The sequence below is a fragment of the Callorhinchus milii genome, unplaced genomic scaffold (genome assembly GCF_018977255.1).
Source record: "Callorhinchus milii isolate IMCB2004 unplaced genomic scaffold, IMCB_Cmil_1.0 Scaffold23, whole genome shotgun sequence".
In the NCBI taxonomy this organism is placed as follows: Eukaryota; Metazoa; Chordata; class Chondrichthyes; order Chimaeriformes; family Callorhinchidae; genus Callorhinchus; species Callorhinchus milii.
The window spans coordinates 9,736,463-9,755,510 of record NW_024704764.1 but is presented as its reverse complement, the minus strand read 5'-3'; the positions used below and the strand labels follow the sequence as shown (position 1 = coordinate 9,755,510).

General features: G+C 38.7%; 1 protein-coding gene across 1 annotated transcript in view; it reads left to right on the top strand.

Moving 5' to 3' along the window:
- The first annotated feature begins 460 nt into the window (after window positions 1–460).
- Window positions 461–19,048, top strand: part of LOC103187735 (protein TANC2) — a 140,033-nt gene continuing 121,445 nt past the window's right edge. The window contains exon 1 of the mRNA XM_042343161.1: window positions 461–494. The gene's annotated coding sequence lies outside the window, so the exon portion shown is untranslated. The remainder of the gene's footprint in view (window positions 495–19,048) is intronic.

Below are 19,048 nucleotides of genomic sequence, written 5' to 3'. Positions count from 1 at the left end.
GAGATCATAGCATTCATGGATTTTCCCTTTACATCTCACTCATTTTTATTTTGTCCACTTATGTATCCTGAGCTAATTTTGTTTGTAGTTGAATCCTTCCAATTACTTTGCTGAATTGCTTTGCCTCAGATGAGGGATTTTGTGGACTGGAATTGAAGGGGAGCATTCTGCCAGAACGCTTAGACTCTAGTGGGTCAAACCACTTTCATGGCTTCCTATTGGGATTCTGGTTATAGAGACTGCAATATGACTGCTTTCCTGTGTTTTCTCTCCATAGCGCAGAAGGAGAAACTAATGTGGATGAAGAGGTCTGGACTGACCCATCGGGATTTAAGTGTATTTCGTTCAAGTGAAGACTGTAAAAGAAGCTACTCGTACAAGCCAGAGGCAGATGTCGCTTGCCTGTCTGCATAAAAGTTGATGGCGCTGTGCTTCATTTTGATTCCTGATATACTAATTACAAGAAGTATTTTCTAGCAACATCTACAGAATCTGTAAGTTGTTGCTGCGACTAATCACTTTTGTAGCATAGAACATTAATTGAGTATAATCAACATGCTTAGTGTAGTTAAAAATGTGAGAATTGTTTCACAATGTTTCCGCATAGCCAGAAAACTGTATGGACAGACTGAAGAAAACTGCCCCAAGTTCAGCAACAATCAAATGTGTACTAGGCGGGTGATAATCCTATCTGATTTAAATGAAGACTTGTGGACCCAATTCTCTGTGCTGCAAGTACATTGCTTGCTAGCAATATCTGCTCACTGGAAGAAGGTGTACAAATATATTCAACTACAATTGTGTGCGGTATGCTTAATATTTACTTTTCTCGTGTTCAAAATCCCGAATCTGCACCTTAATGGGATTATCAACATTCTGCTGTTATCCCCTTTTATGCATAAATGTTTCATTGTGAGGATGTAATGAATCAAAGAGTTAATAAGGAAACTCTTGAGTTTCAACCCACATAAGTGGAATCACCCTATACATCCATTGAGAACGGGGAGTACTCATCTTGGAATTCAAATAGTATGTAGATGTCAGTAATTGCAGTTGGCGGTTGTTTCAAGAATGTGTTGTGTGTGTATGTGTGAGAGAGAGATTTGGTATCTGAGCACTGTTGACTGTAAGATCTTTAATTGTCTTGAATAGTTGGTGTCTTGAAACATTTTCAGTGCTTCTGAAGAATGGATGCATATTGCCACGAATTCTTTCCTAATGGTGGTTCTACAGAAGTTATGAAATGATTATTCTGTGACTATTCTGCGCTATTCAGAGACTCAGTGAAAGCACTTCCAAAGCTGAATAGTGTCATTTGAAGGGTCTCAAGATGTAATGGGTATAGATTATAAGGTAACCTACACACTCAAACAGCAGCAAGCTGAAATTGTTGAAATGTTAACAGAACCTTGTTCTGCAGTATTTCTTGTGGAACACTGTGTACCTGAGATTTCATTTTAGTGAAAGGATGATGAGGGGAAAAAAGAATACAACCAAATAGTTTAACCTAAAAATGTTGGTTGTAATTTAATGATTGTAGTTTGCAACCATGCAATGTCAACAGCCAGGGACATTCCCCATTGTACTTGTGCACTTAAGGGTGATGATTGTATTTTCTTTGTCAATATCCACCATGCCGATCAATAATTCTGCTTAGTTGATTGCAGAAGAACTAAAGTACCAATAATGTTAATCTGTAATTGTATTGAATTACTCTCCAGTACGATGAAAGTGATGTCTTTTTAATCAGGATAAAAAACAGATGGTACAATTTTAGTCCACAATAGCCTTTCTTGTACAGATGTGAATTGGAAGCACTGCTGTCTGATAGTGTTCTGTTGCACTTAGAAATATTTTACTGAAATGGATCAGTTCAATTGGCAGTTTAGAAGCACCAATATTTTTACTGTAAGGTTATTTTTCTGAAACACGAGGACAAGATGTTCTAATCTCAAGGCTGTTCTAGCAGTAGTTGTGGTATCAGCAGTACCGAAACCTAAGTTTCATCACAAAAGGGATAAAATGGATGATGATGTAGGTCTGAGTTGAATGGGTCACTGGAGGTATGCAAGCTTTCTCAAGAAGGCTGTGACTATATGTTCACAGAATTACGTGGTGATGGTTGGAATCGAGTACAACTAGCAACTGGAGTGGTAGGATGTAGATTCTCTCCCCACCCTTCTCCTAGTATGGGTTCATGATCTCAGCTATGCATTAGAGGTATTGGGCTCTTTATAACTCAAATGGAATAGCCACGGCAATGCTTTTAGATGTGTTATTGCAAATAATGTTTTGTTTATTTTATTATTGTAATGTTTAGTTGACAGCTCCTCAATGCTAGGCATAGAATTTCGTTTGATACACCACACAGGTGTACTCCACTAATTGACCCAGAGAGCACGGTGCGATGTTGCACACGATCTTCCCATGTGATCAATTTCTGTTTGGAAAAAGTCAACACCCACTTAACAGTAATTCCCTATATATGGTAAGCAGCCTGACAAGAGGAGCTAGTCTCTGATAGTTATTATTGAATAGTTAGGAATAAGTTATCACTTCTAACTCCTTTGTCTTTTTGTCCCCCCCAGTTTATAAATGCAACCATTAGCTGCGATCTGACTTCATCCAGTAACGATTGTAACTTGCTTAATGAGGGCAGGCAAGCTAGAATGTCATTAAATCTGGGTTCCCCTGGCATCTAATGACCCATCAGCACAACTACAATACTACCTCCTTTGAGAACTGGCTTAATTTTTATATTTTTTCTACCAGAAGCAGAGATTTCTCTTGTGGTACATACTTCTGCTCTGATAATAGCACATGAGCACTAACTTGCCATCTCACAATTTAAAGCTTCCCTATATTTTAACCAACCATCAGTAAATTTCTTTTCTTTATGTGAATTTGTGGAAGTGTCTGAACTTTCTCTAGTATAACGCTGACTGATGGACAACTGTTTTAAGGTATGAGTTTGATTATGATGCTCCTCACTAATATAGGAACATGAAAAGGCTATTTAGTCCAAAGGAATAACCTTTATTCAGCTCACGTTTACAGATGGAATCTGACCATTTGTTTTCAATGTCTCTCCTACCCTAAAAAAGCTATATACCTGTACTTCTTCCTGAATCGGGAACTGAATTTATTTGATCACTTAGATCTGTTTTGCTATTAACACACGTGGATGGCTCAATTCCTAAACTCTGACTTCCTGCACTACTAATAGTTCCTGCTAAATCTGAAATGCAAATTGTGTATCTTAGTAATGTATTCTCATTGTCTATAGTGTCTAAAATATTTTAGGAAGTCAATTATCCATTTAGAAAGTACTACAATACACAGCTGCATTATTTTGTTTTTAAAAATATAAAGCTTTGCATTTTAACAACTCAACTTAATGGATAGTTTTAAAGTATTCAAAATTCAGTTGGGAGAATGTAGGAAGTGAGGTCTGGATCTGCTTTCAACTAAGTAGCAATGCTGACTTGTACTTGACAAATGAAGGTTTATTTGCCATTGGCAAGATGCACTGTGGTCATTCCATGCAGACAATCTTGCCTGTCCCCAGTGGGATGAGTTGTTAAAGGAAAGTCCTGAGCTGCCAAAGGGTAGGTGGAGCTAATCTTACCTGTGACTTGTGAATTCATTTGATGCACAGCCCTGGGACTGAATTTTGTTGGGGAAAGCTTTGAAATTGGTGGGTTATTAGGCTTCCTCTTTGCAGTAAGGCTCATTTTTTACAATTAAGTGTGCTAGAGGAGCACTTTGAGCATGTTAGTTTATCACTGCAAGGACTTGAGTTATTTCATTCTTTTTCAGTATTAATAAACATCTTGGATTGAGCCTTGCAGTTTGAATGTTGTTGATTGAATATTACCTCAGAAGTGTGTTTGCTCAAATTGGTGTGCTGTAGGAATACCTGATCATCCATATGGATCAATCCCCACGTGAATCATTTTTTCTGGACTTGTGAGTTCCTTTATTTATATTCTTTTACGTACTGGAAAATAACCTTAAATCAAAAGCCTCATACACTGTTCATGTTGTGAAGTGTTGAGTACTGTTACCTGCCACATCATTAAGAACTTCATGTGTTATGAGCGGCAAAGCAGGAACTGAACTGCCAGCTGTGCACTTTATTAATTAAAATGAATTGTTTGGGTAACTTTGCTATCTGTCCCAGAGGAAAAATGGGTTATATTTTATTGTGCATCATAAATGACTAATAGTTATAGAATGCATTATAACTTTACTAACCACTAACAATAGTAACTTTTACTGTATTCTTGGCACTATATTGTGAAGCTGACATCATTCTAAATTCGAAATGAGTTAATTACTTAACCAGAACATTTGGGCTTTTAAAGTTAAAAGCACGTTCTGCATTCAAACAAACCATTGATGCCCATATTTCTCCAAAATAACAATTGTACAAGAATTATTATAGATCCTGTGATGGCCCAGAAGATGAAAGTACTAAACCAATAAAAGTTTCATTCTGAACGGCACTCAGTTACCCGATCTCAGCGAGGCCCAAAGTTGGGTTACAATTGGTCCCATTCCTGATTGCCACCTGGTGGCCTCTACTGTAAAGTACATGCAAGAGAACAGGATCAGTCTTGGTTTTGATGCAAAAGCCAAATACCTTCATTGTCTGGGTGAGGCAGCAGAAGGTTGCTACGAGCCATGCAGTGCCCCTTAACAAGATATGGTGTCTTCATGAGAGGAGGAAGAATTATTTCTTGAATATTGGCATGATCTAGATTAATATTGCAGCAGCGGAAATGGGCACAACAGCCATTAAGCTGCTCACATAGCTGACTGACTGAGAGGCCAAATCAATTTGCATCACCATCAATGCAGTGGTACGAATTAACTTCCAGCCAAAGCCAGGTAGCCAACAAGGTGTAACTCATAGTTTGACACAATTCATGAAAGCAGGTATTTTTCTGAAGTTGTTTCCAGTTTACATTTCTCAATATGTAATAGATAATAGATAACATCTGTTTTATGTTAAATCTGCTTGGTACAGAAGTTTGCCATTAACTTTTTATGTGAAACTTAATATATACAGTAGAAACCCTGGTCGATGCTGCGAATGTGACAATGCCTACATTTGAATGAGATTGCAAAGTATAGTTGTTGAATGTTCATCACCTTGCCCATTACTAATGCTCTTAGATTACATTAGGGACCTGAGTCACTTGACCTGTTTCAGTAATCAGGTCACCTCACTAAGTAGGTCACTTGCCCAGTCATTTGAGTGACTGGATTAGTGAGGTTCCACTATATGTATATATATCTACACATGTTTCCTTGTTAAAATTATGAATGTTCAGGGTTCATCTGTACAGGCCAACTGTAGTACAGGTTTCATCCAAAACTATGTTTTCTGTTCTTGGGAAACTGACCTTTACCGATGCTCTCTCACCACAACAAAACATTACTTATTTAGCCATGTTGTTCACTGCAATAATTCAGAGGTTGAAAGGGTGAAGATTCTGGTTTAAATCTTATTTTTGTGGCAGTTGCAGACGGGCAAACTGGGAACCTTGTGGAATTGCATTCCATTCTGAGAGATTTTGATGGGAGTATAATAATTGGGGAATATTAAATATTAAATTATACTCAGGAAGTGCCTGAGTCCTTCACAGTGTAGATAGAAGCTTTAGCTAATATTTCGTAATTTGTAAGAGAGGGGTGTTTCTATACATCATAGAAGGGATGTAGAGGCACTGGAGTGGTTGCAAAGAGATTCACAAGGATGATTCCAGAACTGAGGTTATACCTCTCAGGAAAGGCTGAACATTCTTGACTATTTCCTCTTGAAAAGAGGAGGGTAAGGGGTGACCTGATAGAGGTCTTTAAAATGAGAAAGGTTTTGATAGGGTAGACATTGGGAAGATGTTTCCACTTGTGGGGGAAACCCAAACCAGGGGCCATCAATATAAAATAGTCACAAATAGATCAAATAGGGAAGTTAGAAGAAATTTCTTCACACGGAGAGTAGTGGGAATGTGGAACATGCTTCCACAATGAGTTGTTGAGGCAAATAGTATAGATGTATTCAAGGGAAAGCTAGAGAGGTACAGGAGGGAGGAAGAAATGGAAGGTTCTGCTTGAAGGCTTCGTTGAGGAAGGGCAATAGGAGGCTCATAAACACCGGCATAGACCAGTTGGGCCAAAAGGCTGTATATTCTAATGTAATGTATTCTAATATATTAATGGATGGCTAGCTACCTGTGGGTTTTGTGGATAGACTCCACTTCTGTCTGACTGGGAGTGCCAAACTGGACACATGCAGGCACACTGGTGAATAGCTGCTAGCTACTGGAATGGAAGTTGGGTCAAGCGCATACATCTGCTGTGTGGTTGATTTTCAGGTTTTTCCTATTGAAGGAGTCAGAGAAGAACTATACATAGTCAGGACGATATTAATCTTGTGGGTAATGAGACATCTAGAAGATGTGAAAAGCGCTATATCAAATACAAGGATTATTATTATTAATGTACTTCTTAAAAAAAGACCCGTCGTTTTGTGTCCTGTTGCATAAATGAAACGCTTTATTTCAAATTGTGAATATTTCTGAAAAGATACTATTGTTCTAATCAACAGTAAATTTTCACTACTTGGTAAATTTTTGCAACCTAGCCTTTCTTTTGAACATTTACTAATGCATTACATTTATCGTGGTCTAAGTGACAGACTGCCTGTAGGACATCAAGTCCTGGATGAGGGCAAATTTCCTACACTTTACAAATGTAATGTTGTTATTGTAAGTATTATGGAAAACTGATGGTACTCGGAAACTACTTAATTGAAAGTACACAATGTACAAATTATTCTGGTGATTTTAAGAATAACCATGATGTTTCTGGACATTCATCAGAAAACCAAATACAGTGACGTTATATAAATTTATATTTGTTAAAGAATTTGTTCTTTTAAAGTTTATTATGTGTTTGGGGTAGCACAGGAAAAGAGTGCAGCTGGAGGCAACTGCTAGCAACGTATGTCTCTCAAATTTCACCTGGGTGGCTGCTGCAGGGAGCACAGACACAGTTGAGTACTAACAGGCAAATAACCGATTTCCTACAGACCAATGCATCCTCCTGCATTCCTGGTCCAGAAAGCAATTGTTAACGCTGCATTTGAAATCTTCCATGCAAGTGACCACGTTCCAGGCAATTACACTGTCTGGAAGGGCACTCAACAGGAACAAGGTTCACTGTTGGTATTTGATGCAGATGTTTTGTACAGCTACAGTAATATCCCGACTGAGACACCCAGTAATTCATAGCATTGGTCGAGTTGTAATTGTGTAGACCACTGAAGCTCAGCTGGCTTTGTGTGTGTGTGTGTGTATACATACATATATATATTTATATTGAAGAGAGTGGACTGAAATGAACTATTTATCAAGTCCAATGAATTGCTTTTGGAGTAACCTGTGTGCTCAAGACCGTATCTTCAGTTAACCAACATTTGATCCCTTCAGTACATAGCTATAACATTGGTTCCAGTTGATGATGACTTTGGTTTCTGTTGCATTAAAGCAGGTGCAGAACATATCTCCTAACACTTGGTTGAATAAAGAAGAGAATAGAAAGGAAAATAGTCTAGCAGTACAAAGCACATTGTTAAATTGTATTTTGGCAGTTTCAAATGTAATCAGCATCCAAATGTTTAAATAGGTTTATTACTGTAATTGTTTCAGGACTAGCTGTGTGCTGGTTTACAGAGGCAGGAGTTTATTTTGATATAAACGCCTGATGTGCTTATGACTGGGCATTTTCAACAGAATGTATTCTCTGTATTGCTGCTAAACAGCACCTTGCAGCATTGCATGAGGCTGTTCTCACTCTTGGTGCACATGAGTCATGGAATAACAAATGTGTGTGAACTCTTGCTGCTCTTGGAAACTGACCAGTTTTAATGCTTCTGTCACTGTCTCAGCTGAGATTTGACAAACTCAGTTTAGACTGGGAGAGTGTTCCCAAATCACTGGCTATTGCACTATTTGATGCATTTACCCACTGAGTCATGAGGGAGGTTCAAAAGTACAAAAATATTAAGGCAATTAAAATACTTGGGTATGGGGTGGGGGGAAGGGAATATTGAGGTCTGTTATAATATTTTATTCACAATTAATACCTCAATTCAGGATGAGCATTAATTAAAACATACAAATGTAAATTTCACATTGGTAAATGTGAATATACACTAAGATGTTTGCTTGACCTGCAATGCTTCATTCATCTCTTGTCTTTGGGTACATTTCATTTGTCCTCAGAAATTTATAGATGGATTTATCCTGAATTTTTGCCTCCCTTACATCACGATTCCTGATGAGCACATGAATTATGTTGGATTTGGGGTAGCATAGACTCCTTTTAGTTCCTTAGGGTTTTAAATCTTCCTTCTCCCTTTACCCCCAATTCTTGTTGTTATAATATTGGAATTTTGGCTGTTAAAATTTGCATTTACTGCTGGGTCTTTAATCCAGTTCTCTCTTGGGTCCCTTAATCTCTGTCTGTTTGCTTCTTTACACTTTTGTACTTTGTCCAACAGTCATCCTCCCTCTTCTTCATACAATCTTTTTAAATCTTGCTTTTCCAATTCCCGTTTAATTTTCCTGTTCCATTTTGTAGCATTTTTGTTAAGTTTGTCCCATTATGTTTTCTAATTGGAAGATCTGCATAGCTTTAAGCAAGTTGGTATCTTTGTGTAATAGTTTAAAAAAATAATAATTAGTTAAGCATCTCCTGCAGTTTCTAACTATCCACTCAACAGGTTTGAAACTTAATATTAAAAAAAACTTAAATTTATTAATGCTATTTCACAGATCCCATATGTAAGTACAATATACATAATCAAACACACCGTTTTACATAATTTACATGTGCTGTTTCTATGTTATTGGAATATTATACTATTTTCCCAGAGGGTGCCAATAATCTTTGCTGTGTGCAGTTAAACTGATCCACATTTCTGGAGTTTGCTTTCGGGGGATTTGAAGCAGTATTGAGTTAAACTGGATTTTAAAAGCAAAATTCTATATAACTAATCTATAATTCACCACCAGCAGAGAAAGTAATTGAATGAGTAGCTCCTCATTTGCTATTTTCCCACCTTGTGGTTCACAATTGGGCACAAAATTGGATCTTAATCTTAACTGAAAGTGGTTGTTTTAGATGAGAAATTACATTCTTTGTGAAGAAACTATCGATAACAAATTCCATACAACTCGGATTTAGATTGCATCTTTCATGTAAAGGAACATCTCAAAGTGCTTGACAAATGTAGTTGCACATACTAAGCAGGGAAGTGAAAGATTTAAATATATTGACTAAATGGACTGTTAAAGATGTTTCTGGGCGTTTATTTGGAGGTGGAAGAGAGATAGCGAGTGGGTGTTGTTTTAGAAAGCCTTTTTTAGTTTTGTGCTGTGGAACTCCAACATGAACATCATCTTTAGCAGCAAAACTGAAGGAAAGATACATTTCTATTAAATGTAGCATGAATATACTCTAGAATAAATGATCTTTTAATTTTGAAGCTAAATATTTAATAACTTCAATTTCTGAATGGATTGTTGTTTACATTTTTTAAAAATAAGACATGTGATGCCCAAGGTCTCTTATTTCTGAACGTGTTGTCTAGAATGTAAACAGAGTCCGGCATGATGTTTCTGGTTGGTGAATTCTGTTGAATTTGGCTCATTTTGAGTTTCCTAACGTTCTAATTTTGTGGAACTGCNAAAAAAGCATTTTGCGTTCCAACCACTGATTCAAGATCCTCATTATCTACTGCCCATGGATGATAACCACGTGTAACTGTGTAAAGTAAATAGCCTCTCTGATCAACCGATGACCCGAGCAGGTTTGTAGATAGTATTGACATTTACCCATGATATGGGTGCAAGTACTGGTATCAGTGAATGTGTGGAAGAGTTTGGCTCAATTACTGCTGTGTCAGCCTGAGTTGTATTTATTTCTTGGAATAGTGTGAAAAGCTGATGACTTGACATATTCCTGATGCTTGCGGTTACAGCGGCTGGAAGAGTTGACCTTCAGCTTCTCCTGTTCCAGAACCAAATTCTTAGTAGATCAGGGATGTGAGGAAGGAAAACCAAAGCTGGTCTAGCTCCTGACCTTGGGATCAAGACTTATGCATTTGGTCTTCCCCAAAATGTAGTAAAAGTAAGCTAACTTTTCCCAATGGGCCAGAATGTCTTTAGGACTTTGTAACTATGTGCAAACGTAACTTTAGGGAGGAAAAATCATTGAATGAACGAATATATTCTTAAAAAAACTTAAATGAGTCCTGGTTGTTAGTCCTATTTTGCTAAACATCATGAATCTTTAAACAAAAGCAACAACTCTAGAAGACGAAACGAAATGAGGGTGGAATAATCAATGGTATCAGCTATTAACGCTAGTAATGCTTTCGCCTTTCACTAGCTGCTAGAGTTAACAATTGATGATTTCAGGTTCTGCTTTTAATTAAAGGCCAGACAAAGGAGATGAATTGTGTATTTATAGAGCATTTGATTGAGACCAGAGGTCATTATTTTAAGTATCACATTTCCATATTATCAGAGGATGTAATGTTGTTTCACTGACAAGCGTGATCATCTTTAACAATGTGTTTCTATTGACTGACTCAGTAAGTTGAGTGCATTTTGATACCAGATTTTACAACCTAGAAACTTTACCGCCTCCTTGTAGTTTCTAAAAAAAACTGATTAATTAACTGAGTACTGTATTGGGTTTGGTGCATTATACAGTCACAAATAATTGATGTGTAGAATTTATTTAGTAAATTTATAGTACATGAAAAGTATTATTCTTCATTATTTTTACACCCAACTCCCCAACTGTCAGGTTTGGTAGGGAATCTGGTCCCAAGCATCTACTGTGGACATTTCGCCCACAAATATACAGTCAATTCACTTTACAGCATATTCTGTGAAGCGCTTTGAGACGTCGAGAAGACGTGAAAAGCGCTATATCAAATGCAAGGATTATTATTAATATTACTGTTACTTTTCAGATTGCATTTCAGTGCAACCATCCCAAGCTTGTTTTGGAGGTGTGATGAGGAGGCTATAAATGTGAAAGGGTAACTTTGTTCCCTGATTTTCTTGTTCACGGCCCCTGGCCCTGGCAGTTAAGTAATAGAATGAGATTTGGGGAAATGTACCATTTGATGTGCTCAGGTTGTGTTTAGGTTGAGATTTCATCAGAAATATTGAATCTCTGTGACGCAAACTGTCGGCTATTAAAATCTTAATAAGGAAGTAGCCACTTTTTCTATACAGCAAACCTCCAAATGCACAGGGTAAAGATTATACAAATAAACCTTTACAGAACTTTAAAACTGTTGGGTTTTGACAGGTGAATGATTACTTTAATTGGAACACGTTTAGATTTTCTTTGATTTATTTAAAATGATCTTGTAAATAATCATTTTTAAAAAATCGTTTTGGGGGTATCAAATATGCTTTTGGAGCTATAAAAAAAATCTCATCTTTAATTAATCACCTGGTGATGCTGGAAGTCTGAAGTAATTTTCTAAAAAAAATAACTGTTTACATGAAAGTTTTCTAACTGATCCTGGCTGATTTTGAAAGTGACCGGCTGATCTTACACATGTAGGAAATATTTTCGGGAATTCTTATGGCCACTTAAAAGCTGAATTTGGAGATAATTATCGCTTGCCGTTTAGTTATTCCCTTTTTGATTCCTGTTAATTTCTATGAGAATTGTTGTTTGATATCTACTAAAGTTGGTGTTTGGTATAGATTTAGCCGAACCCTGGAAAGTAAGATCACGCTTCAGTCAGGTTTTGACCTTGCACATTTTTCTCTAAAAGCAAAATAGCAAGTGCAAAGTGAAAGAATTATCTGAGGAAATAATTCTCCAGTCAATTGTTTTTTGACACCACAGTAAGGTATCCTACCCTGTGTGAAGGGCGCTATATAAATGCAGGTTGTTGTTTGGACTGTTACTTATTATTTTGTTCAGCTTGCTATCTGACGCATGTGAAATCTGATCACCGTCCTTAGTATACAAACATGTACGACACTGCAGATGAGGAACGCTACAGGTGATCCTAGCTTCCTGAAGCTGGGAAGTTGACAATTCTTTGACAATGCTGACTGGAAATGTACTTTTGTGGGTGTTTAACGTGCTCGGCTGTGATAGCTCTGCTGCTTAAAGTGCCACCAAAGCAGTGTTCGGGTGGAGTACCAATTCCCAAGCAGTTTAGTCGGACTGCCAATATGTGCCTGACAGTGATTATTATTTCTAAAAGCGTAATCGCGGTTTGTTTTTGTGGCGGCTGCTGTAGAGTACTTTGAAGGTAAGACGTTCACTTAGATTACATTTTATGTGCTGTGGCTAAATTGGATTCATGCAATGTATTTTGTAATGCAGTGCACCAGTGATGAATCTTATTCTGGAGCTGGGACTGGGAACTGAGTGTATACATCACATTGCATTGCTTCATATTTCTGTTTTTAAACAGTACTTAACAATCTGCTGCAGCAAAGTCTGTCAGGAGGAGGAAGTAGATTCTCATTTCCCCTGTTTGGAATGTTGGCCTTTGGCCTTAATGAGCACTCGAGGAATAACCGAGTCCTGCTTTTTAGATCCAGGCTCCACAACGTGGTCGTACAGCTGTTCTTTAATTGCCCCTGGTTTCATATTTGTTATAACTTGTCTCTTCACGAGACAACTGCGAGCAGAAATTCTGGTGGCGTAGGATAGAACGCTGAGGTACAGAGTTGAGGTACAGATCAGCCATGATCTTATATATGGCGGAACGGACTTGAGGGGCTGAAAGGCTTACTCCTGTTCCTATGTTGAGCAGCATTTAAGTTTGTGTCTTAAAATCTCTCCGCAGTTAAAATTATTGTGTATGTGTTAAATATTATGGCACCACAAAGAAATAAGAGCCAAATAGGTATTTACCCTCTGGTGGTGTCTGAGTGAATTTTTTTCAGTACTCCACAAGAACTGAGTAAAGGTACATGAAAAAAAATGCCAGCCAGCATTTCTGTGTTAGTTTTTAATTTGTTTCTCTGTATCCTACCTGCACAAAAGTTGCTAATATGGCTCAAGATAAAGGGACAACAAGACGTAGGTGGCTGAGTAGTTCTTCGTCTAACTTCCCAGAAGGAACATTCAGATGTGATCCATGGAAATCAAGACTTTGCTGACTAACTGCAAATATCCCAGATATTCTGTCGAGGGAATAATGGAGCCTCCCACGGCCTTCTTCACTCTAGCCCTCCCCAATGGTTTGGTGTTGTCATGAAGAGACTGTGATGTGGCTTCGGACAGATGTCTTACACAAACGCAATTTCATTTCAAGCAAATTAATTTAGTGGTGAGTTTTTTTGGTTGAGAGCAAAGGATTGGAGCTATTCTCCCCTACTGAGAACTTTTCCAGTAAAGAATTCTGAAGGGGAAGCAAATTTAACTCAGTTTCAAAGTGGAATGCCAGCTTGGATTTTGCGTACAATATACATCCCTTGTCTGCAGGAATCTAGTTTAACTATGAATTTATTCACTGCAATGCAACCACATGTGAAGGGTAAAAATGATTTCTCCCTTAGTCTGAAAAGTTTGAGCTCTCTTATCTTCACCATGCAAAGCAAGGGTTTGTTTGAATTCAATAAATCAAATCCTGGTGTCTACAAAAGGTCTAAACATCATTTCCAAATACAATTACAGTATGGAAAACCCAAAGTTGGGAGCAGGGTGAGAAATTGGATTTGGTTTGCCAAAGTTATTGGCAAATGAGCCCAGTGGTGTGTATAGTTTGTGGGGGAGGTGAGGGAGGAGAATGAGAGGAGGATTCACAGAGATGTTTGGTGAAAGCAAACATCTTTTTAAATGGGTTTTATAGTTTTGAGATGTCGAGAAGACGGGCAAAGCGCTATATCAAATGCAAGGATTATTATTATTATAGTCTTGAAGGAAACAAAATGACAATATTACTCCCAGGTTCACTGAGATAACTGTCCCTTTTGTTCTATGGATTTTGAACCATTCTAAGTGTAGGTAAGTCCTATTAATTACTGCAATGATCCCAATACAATCCAGACAGTTTTTGAGCATGACTTGCCAGGGAGGGTTATATCCATTTCACGTCCCCCCTCTCGCCAGGTGTTGATAATCCCACCATTCAGGTTATCTGACCATTGCTACAGCCTCCCTGTTCTGTATTTAACTCCAAATGTTCTGATGCCATGGATCACCGATTTGTGTATCACCTAATTGGGGTGGGGGGGGGCGGTCTGGGAAGTTTTACAACTGCAAAATGTCTGTGGAAAGACTGTCTCGTTTAGTTGCCTTAATTTAGGTTCTGAGAGTGCTAATGCCAGAGAAATGTCTTCCATGATCCCATCATGAGTAATTTAATTGACAGCAAGTTCTGTGAAATGGATTGGGTTGTTTCACTCCTATTATTGATGGACCTTTTGATAATGTTCAGAATTGAGGGTAGGTAGGCTTTTATTCTGTGTAGTTATCACAATCTGAAATTTATCATTGAAAACCCAAGTCAGAAGTAATTGTATGAAATTGTGCAAAGAACAGTATCACTACATCATGCCAAGTTTTACAACGTTTACATTCTTTAAAAAAACTTCTTGCATTAAAATAGCAATCAACAAAATTAAGCTCCTCAGTTGTCCCTGTATGGAAAGGTTTAAAGCTCACCTCAATTAATCTAGAGCAATTCAGGCAGATGTAATATAGAACTGGGTCCAAAACTAGTGCCTCTATCTTCCCTATAATGTCGTCTACTGCGTTTCCAAATGGTGTGGAGCTTTCAGCTTTTGTAAAAAAAATCTGTTGAGTATTTCTCCAAGTTGTTCAAAGGCCAGAACTGCTTGAAAATGTTACAATACTGAAACATCATTTAGATTTTAAAAGCTGGATGGCAATTACGTACCTGCAGTTACATTTAGTTGCAGAGGACTTCATAGAGTAGCCTTTTCAGGAATGTTGGCACGCATTTCCTTATCCTTAAATCTTCATGTATTTTAATTAAACCGATTCTGTGAATACGGACATCTGTGTGATTGGAGTTTCAGTTTGTGCTCAGATGGCGTGCGTCAGGATTGAAAGCTTCATTCACCCAGCACAAGGTACTGCATGTGATTAGATAGTACCTTTCAGCTGGTACGTATGCAACTGGTGCGTGGGACTTTGTGGGGGTGGTAGTGAGACGTGTAACAGCGTGTTATGATTGCAGGGTTTAGGTCTGTATGAGCACAGAATGTGAATATGACTGCCATGGTTGTCGCATTGGGCACTGATGTCATTGAAGATCATTGGGAAATATTTAATTATGGTGAGAAAAGTCTGTACAGTCTATTGAAAATCTCAGCGCAAACCACATATAAACATTCCTGTTCCACAACGAGAATTTGGGGGGATTATTTTCACCTGTTGCGATTTTATTTATTCCAATGGCGGTTTCTATTCTGGTTATTGTTTTGAGGGTGCTGCTATAACACAGGAGGTGACATTGGCAATCTGATGACCTGGACTTTGGTAATTCTGACTTCACACATATCAACAACAATGACTTGATTCAAATAGACTCATTTATCTGCTCGGGACCTTACAGCCCTCTGACCTCAATATTGATTTCAACAATTTCAGACCATAACAGCTCCCCCTCTCCTGTGACCATTACCATATTGTCTGGGTCACAGACACACCTTTTCATTGACACCTCTTTAACCCATCATGCCCTGTCCTCTACCCCATTTTCTCCTTTGCCCTGCCTCCCTCCTCTCTTTTAGCACTTAAAAGCCTCTTCCTCCCAACATGCCCCAGTTTTGATGAAGGGTTGTGGACCCGAAACGTTGACTCCCATTCCTTTCTCCCTAGATGCTGCCTGACCTGCTGAGTGTTCCCAGTGACTTCTCTTTTTATTTCATATATTGCCTGTCAAGCGGAGTATGTCCCAGAGTGCTTGGAACACATTAGCCTGTGTTTCGAAGGGTTGATGGAGCTGGCTGTCTTTCTGCGTGAATGACCAATGAATGCAGAATCCCTGACCAGCGATCGCGCCTTTTTATTGTGCTGGTTGAGATTTTAAGGCCCACCCCCAACTGCAAGGTTATAATATGACGCTATTGTATGCAGATAGATATTCAGATATTTGCAGATCCTTAGCGAGAGATGTAATGAAGGTAAAATTAGTGCTTCAAGTATTTGTATTTTTTATTTAATAGTTTGAAGGTTAACAGTCAAGCCTGGCATTAATTCTGTTGTGTTGTTGAAGCCTCTGGAATGTAGAATGAGATAATAGAATATTGGGAAACTCGTGTACCTGAAACCACATAATTTTCAGTGATTCAATATTTAATTTCTGTTTTAAAATTAATATTTATTAGGCTCTGTGTGGAGTAAGGAAACTTGCCCAAGGTTTCGCCCTGCCGGGAAATGAACCCAGGTGTCTCGCTTGCAAGGCGAGTGCTCTAACCACTGAGCTACAGGACTCCACAATCTCCAGTGATAGGATTGAAGTAGTAGATGTCCTGTGGTTTTATCAACCAGGGAATTTCTGTATTGAGGATCTCTTGCTTGGTACAGGCTTCTGCAGTTGGTTTGGTTTCAGATCCAGTCATGGCCAATACATATATATTTTGAAACATAGTCTGAACTTTTGTTAAAAACTGCAAAACGCAGTAATTTTAAAGTCGATCAAATAGATTTTTCAGCCATTCCATAGCTCATCTTTTTCAATGATACCCATCTGTCTGGGCAGTCCATTTGAGTGCAGACCAGTAAGCGTGGCATCAACCACAAAAAGGATCCAAGAATGAATGCTAATGACTAGAATGTTGTCAAAGCTCAAGGAAGGATATTGAATGAGAAACTGCTGCATCGTTCAGTTATAACAACCTTCTATTCAGTTGTCAATTGAATTCAAAGCAAACCAGTCAACTTACAACTCATTCAATTTCATGGTGCAGTAATGCAGTGTCTCCTGCTGCAAAACACAAAGTCTGAGCATTGTCTCCTCTCCCCCCCCCCCCCCCCCCCCCCCCCGGTTTCATAGGTTTCTGATGGGGGTACGAAACTAGTCCTTTTTCTGGAGCTGAATTCTGCTTTATCTGATGAACTGTTGAGTTGGACATGGAATTTCTTTAAAGATTACCTTTTTTGGACTACGACACTGAGGTCCAGGGGGAAGTGGGTTGGCCCTGGTGTTTCTTCTTTGATTGACCTAGTGGGTGTTGTCAAAGTGATGATCTTTTTGCTGACACCAGCAATTTTCTGTACTGATTAACTGGCCATCTGAAAGGCAAGCAGTGCCGCAGTGACTGAATCGCTGGAAGCAGACAAAGAACAAGACAAAAAGTGAAAGAGAAACACCCAGAAAATGAGATCAATAACATGACAGAAAAGGGAAATTCTTCTTGGCCACATTCCCCCCTTTACTGGTGTTGCTTATTAAACACACATGTGAGTTTTGTCTAGCCTAAAATGAGATGCATAATATAGACAGTCATTAATATTTATAACTGCATGCATAATAGATTATAAGAACTATTTCAGAAGCAGTTACGTAGCGGATGGAGAAACGTGCACATTAAATTCCCTTCTAAAGGGATTTGTTAAATGCTACCCCTGCTGGTCTCTCTGAGCTACACATTCCTCCTACTCCATTCACTGTATTATTTTTCTCTTCACATTTTTCTAGCCTAATGTTACTCCCTTGAAAATAGTGAGTCATGCAATTGAATAAGGCTGTTTGAATTCTACTGGGAGCCTTGACAGTGAGATAGGTTGGGTGACTGTTCGACTGTAGTTTCTCATCAATGTCTGACTTGAATAAGCACTTGCTTAAGGTCACTGGATAGTCATCTAGAGTGAGAAACTTGACCGTTTCATTCCTCCTTGCTACCCCAGAGCATTGCACTCAATTGGAGTGACTCCATCGCAGAGATTAACATATAGGATTAAACCTGGGATTTTCCTGTTCTGTGCACGGCTTTATAGATAAAATGATGAGGTTTGAATTGCTGCTAAATGAACCTGAATTGTACCTACATTTTATTTGAGATATTGTATACTCTGAATACTTATGAAAACTAATGTTGCATATAGGATTGTACGAAAGCTGCTTGTGAGCAACAGCAGCAAAATTATATTTATATAGCGCCTTTCATATCCCAATGCGCTGTATAACCCTCCCTTGGCATCACTGTCCTGTATTTTGTTTGAAGCATCTTACCTACTATGCAAACCTTTTGATGCCATCATTTGCACTACATTCAGGTATCCATCAGTATAGTCCTGACCTTGTTGAGAATATTGATTCAATGCGCTGTAGTAAAACGAATCACATTTAAGCCAATATGCTTTAATGTTGTGCGCTATGCATGATTCTTATTCATCACCTCAAATTGCTCCCATGATTAACACCATCGGAGATTGAACTGTAACTACTAAATTCTTTTGTGTTCTACAACTTGGAATGGTGCCACTGGACAAAACCCAACTTTGAAAACTGAGGCTCTCCTCCTTGGCTCCCATCAGCGCCTCTTCACCTTGGGCGTTGACAGCATCACTATTCATGGATGCACTGTCCACCTCACCAAGCCACAGAGTTGGTGTCTTGTTCAAACCTCAGTTGTCTTTTAAACCTGACATCGGTGCCAAGACCCATTCTGCCTTCCTCCATCTCTGCAACATTGTCCACCCCTGCCATTACTCTTCCCTCACTGCCGAGACACTCATCCATACTTTCATTATGTCCAGGTTTGACTATGCTAACTCCCTGCTTGCCGGATTTCCCAACACTTTCCTTCACAAGCGTTTCTGCCCCCACCCTCTGGAACTCCATCCTGAAGCCACTCCGCCTCGTGCCTCACCCCTCCAACTCGCCTCCTTCAAGGCCCATCTCAAGACCTTCGTCTTTGATCATGCCTTTGCTCATTCTTCCATCTCCACCCCACCGTGCCCTTCATCCCTCTCGACTCCAACCCCCAGTTCGATTGCAAACCCATCA